This window comes from Castor canadensis, chromosome 6, assembly GCF_047511655.1.
Source record: "Castor canadensis chromosome 6, mCasCan1.hap1v2, whole genome shotgun sequence".
Taxonomy (NCBI): Eukaryota; Metazoa; Chordata; class Mammalia; order Rodentia; family Castoridae; genus Castor; species Castor canadensis.
Window position 1 is genome coordinate 71204650 of NC_133391.1, and position 4950 is coordinate 71209599.

Below are 4950 nucleotides of genomic sequence, written 5' to 3' on the forward strand. Positions count from 1 at the left end.
TTTACCCTACTGAGTAGTGGATATTGATGTCTTTAACTATGACTATTATATTACCTATTTTCTTCCTTGATTGTGTCAGATTTTGCTTCAGGTATTTTGAGGCTTTTTGATAGTGTGTGTGTGTGTGTGTGTGTGTGTGTGTGATATCCCTGAGGTAGGCCAGTGTAGATATATTGTGGACTTTCCAGATGAACATAAACTGCTCTGCTAGGTAGTATTGACAGGTACAGAGTACCTGGTATGGAGTAAAGACATTGAACAGATTAATAGCTGCATTCCAGTTATCAAGGGATTTATTGATTTTTTTCAAACAATGAAACCACATCTAATACTACAGCTGCAATTAGAATCACAACCTGGTTAAACTTACAACAGTTTGCTACTATCATTCTCCACAATTTGCCTGTTGTCTGCACAGGTCAGACAGGAGAGTTGCAGGGGATATGCAAGGAATCATCACCCTTGTGTCCTTTAGGTCTTTGTGGGTGGCACATTAATCTTTGTATTCCCTCCAGAAATTAAGGTTATAGTAATCTGTGAGTGACATTCATTTTCCAAGGCTTAACAGCAGGCCCAATCAGCCTGTTAAGTGGAATTATTCCTTCTAATTAATCTTTTGAAAATTTCTTTTATTCATATGTGCTTATGATGTCTAGGTCGTCTCTCTCCCCTTCTCTCCACCCTCCCCTTTTCCTCCCCCCTCCCTCTCCTCCCTACACCCCACCTCCAAGCAGAAACTGTTCTGCCCTTATCTCTAATTTTGTTGAAGAGAGATTATAAATATTAATAAGAAGAATCGAGGGGTTTTGCTGTTTGAGATAAGGATAGCTATAGTGTGAGATTCCTCTCACCGCTTTCCTGTATATAAGTGTTACTTTCTAAATTGAGTTTTCTCGAACTAATCTTTTTTCTAGTTCCTGATCCTTTTCTCCTATTGGCCTCTGTTGCTTTAAAGTTTCTGCATTAGTTTCTAAGCATTGAGGGCATCAAATGCTATCTTGTTTTTTGAGTGTCTTACCTATCCTCATACCTCCCTGTGTGTTCTTGCTTTATCATGTGAACAAAATCCAGTCCACTTGCTGTGTTTGCCCTTGATCTAATATCTGCATATGAGGGAGAACATACAATTTTTGGTCTTTTGGGCCAGGCTAACCTTGCTCAGAATGATGTTCTCCAGTTCCATCCATTTACCTGTGAATGATAAGATTTCATTCTTCTTCATGGCTGCATAAAATTCCATTGTGCATAGATACCACATTTTCTTAATCCATTCGTCTGTAGTGGGGCATCTTGGCTGTTTCCATAACTTGGCTGTTGTGAATAATGCTGCAATAAACATGGGTGTGCAAGTGCCTCTGGAGTAACCTAAGTCACATTTTTTTGGGCATATCCCCAAGAGTGGTATCACTGGATCATGTGGTAGATCTATGTTTAGGTTTTTAAGATGTCTCTAAATTTTTTTCCAGAATGGTTGTACTAGTTTGCATTCCCACCAACAGTGTAAAAGGGTTCCTTTTTCCCTGCATCCTCACCAACACTTGTTGTTAGTGGTGTTACTAATAATGGCTATTCTAACAATGATGAGGTGGAATCTTAGTGTGGTTTTAATTTTCATTTCCTTTATTGCTAGAGATGGTGAGCATTTTTTCATGTGTTTTTTGGCCATTTGAATTTCTTCTTTTGAGAAAGTTCTGTTTAGTTCACTTGCCCATTTCTTTAGTGGTTCATTAATTTTGGGAGAGTTTAATTTTTTGAGTTCCTTGTATATTCTTGTTATCAGTCCTTTGTCTGATGTGTAGCTGGCAAATATTTTCTCCCATTCTGTGGATGGTCTCCTTAGTTTAGAGACCATTTCTTTTGTTGAGCAGAAGCTTTTTAGTTTTATGAAGTCCCATTTGTCTATACTTTCTCTTAGTTACTGAGCTTCTGGGGTTCCATTGAGGAAGTCCTTGCCTATACCTATTACTTCTAAAGTATTTCCTACTCTTTCTTGTACCACTTTAGAGTTTGGGGTCTGATATTAAGGTCCTTGATCCATTTTGAGTTAATACTAGTGCAGGGTGATAAATGTGGGTCTAGTTTCAGTTTTTTGCAGATGCTAACCAGTTTTCCCAACAGTTTTTGTTGAAGAGGCTGTCTTTTCTCCATCATTTATTTATAGTGCCTTTGCCAAAAGTAAGTTGGATATAGTTGTGTGGATTCATATCTGGGTCCTCTATTCTGTTCCACTGGTCTTCATGTCTGTTTTTGTGCCCGTACCATGCTGTTTTTATTGCTAATGCTTTGTAATATAGTTTGAAGTCGGGTATTGTGATACCTCCAGCATTGTTCTTTTTGCTGAGTATTGCCTTAACTGTTCATGGTCTCTTGTGTTTCCAAATAAACTTTAGGGTAGATTTTTCAATCTCCTTGATGAATGTCATTGGAATTTTGATGGGAATTACATTAAACATATAGATTACTTTGGGGAGTATAGACATTTTTACTATGTTGATTCTACCAATCTATGAGCACAGGAGCTCTTTCTACCTTCTATAGTTTCCTCCATCTCTTTCTTCAGGGGTTATAGTTTTCCTTGTAGAGGTCGTTCACATCCTTTGTTAAGTTTACTCCTAGGTATTTGATTTTTTTTTGAGGCTATTGTAAATGGAATTGTTTTCATATATTCTTTCTCAGCTTGTTCATTATTAGTGTATAGAAAAGCTAATGATTTTTCTATGTTAATTTTATATCCTGCTACCTTGCTATAGCTGTTGATGGTGTCTAGGAGTTTTTGGGTAAAGTTTTTTCAGTCTTTAAGGTTTAGGATCATATCGTCTACAAATAGGGATATTTTGACAGTTTCTTTACCTATTTGTATTCCTTTTATTTCTTCTTCTTGCCTGATTGCTCTGGCTAGGAATTCCAGTACTATGTTGAATAGGAGTGGAGATAATGGGCATCCTTGTCTGGTTCCTGATTTTAGAGGGAATGGTTTCAGTTTTTCACCATATCCTGAGTCACTTCCTCTTTAATGTTGCCTATTTTCATCCTGAGTTCATTTATCTATTTATGATGTTCTTTGCTTCGCTTTGTTGTTTATACAGTGCTTCTATAGTTTCATTTATTTGTTCTTGTGCTTTCTCAAATTCTCTATTTTTGTTGTCTTGGAATTTCTTGAGTGTCTCTTGTACATTTTGGTTGACCATATCCGGTATCATCTCTATAAAATTCTCATTAATTACTTGCAGGATTTCTTCTTTCAGATTGTTCTTATGGTCTTCATTGGGTTCTTTGGCATAATTTATCTTTGTTTTGTTGGAGCCTGGATCTGGGCATCTGCTTTCTTGATTTCCTTCTGGTTCTTGTACTAATTTATTATTGAGGGGAGGATGGTTTCCATCTTTTTTCTGTCTTCCCATCATTCTCCTTGCTGCTGTTACTGTCCCTGTCTGTGTGTAATTTAGTATTGTCTAGCTTGTATTAATAAAAATTATGATATCTAGAACAGAAGGGTAAGAGGAGGAAGAAAGCAAAGAAAGTAAGGAAAAAGGAGAAAAGGAGAATACAGAGCCAAAGAGATATATAGGGAGAAAAAGTGTACTAATCAACAGTGGGCTAAACAGGCATTAGAGAGACAGAGAAAGAAAAGAAAAACAAAAATCCCAGGTTCAAATGCAATGAGGTTTCAGTCTTAATAATTATGGTGTTGCTCCTTCAGTGTCCACTCCTGGTGTTGGTGTTTGGGTAGTATTTCTGTCATTGTCTCATCAAAGGAAAAAAGGGAGACAAAAAAAACCAAACAAACTAGAAAACAAAACAAGACAAAAAAACCCAATAGGGTATATAGAATTATAAAAGAATTAAAGTTTCAGGTCCAGAAACCATGCTGTTTCAGTCTTCGAAGTTGTGGTGTTGCTCCTTCAGTGTCCAGTCTGGTGTTGGTTTTTAATCAGCATGTAGCATCTAGAGACTGGATTTGAAGACAGCTCTGTTTGAGGCTGCAGCTCACCTGCCACCTACTGTCAGCCGGCTGCTGCTGCAGGCTCTATTTATTGCAGTTGGCAGGGTTTGAGCTGTCACACTCACCTAATCCAGCGGGCTTTATTTATTTAGTGTTCTCCTGGACGCCTATCCCTTCTCTTTTCTCTAGTGTAAAGTCCTGCCAGCCTATTTACAATTGCAGGCTTGTTTATTTACAGTTTGTCAGCCACTGTTGCAATCTTTTCCCTCTCCAAGCTCTCTGGTTGGGGCCACTAAACCCACCTTCACAGGCAGGCTCGTTTATTTATAGTTCATGTGGGGAGCTGCCCATCCTCCACTCTCCTGCAGAGCCTGCCGCCCTTCAGGCACTTTTGCAAGTCTTCTCCACTCTAAGCTTGCTGGGTTAGGGGGTAGTTTATTTACAGTTTGTGTGGAGAAGTACCCCTCCCCCTTTCTCCAGGGCTTAAGGTGCCTCGCCCTTTTTGCTAAGTGTCTTTTTTTCAGTTGCTTGTTTATTATTTAGTTTTTTTCTTTTGCGGAGCAGGTGTCAGTCTCTCCAGGGGGGGCTGTTCTGCTTTATCCCAGAGGTGGTTGTGGGGATACTACATGCCACTTATTTGATCACCTGGTGGTCTGCATCTCCCAAGCAGGTTAGGAGCCGTTGCCTGGTGGTGCGAGAGCCCTCCTGGTTTCTCCTTATTTCCTAGCATGGGGAAACTATATGCGGGCTGGAGGTGCAGGGGTGTTGGAATTTTGCCTCTTCTTGGTTTTTCCTGCCAGGTGTGTCTCCAGAATCTTTACTTTAAAGAACACATGCTAGCAGCTTCCTCCTGCTAGTCGCCGTCTTGGTTTGCTCTAAGAAAAAAAAAAAAAACTCTAATTAATCTTACACAATGTTTGAAGTCACAAAGACCCTGTTTAACTTACACCATGCTATAATAACTATTTAACTGGTGGTCTGTGGGTTCCATTTGTCAGGACAATTCA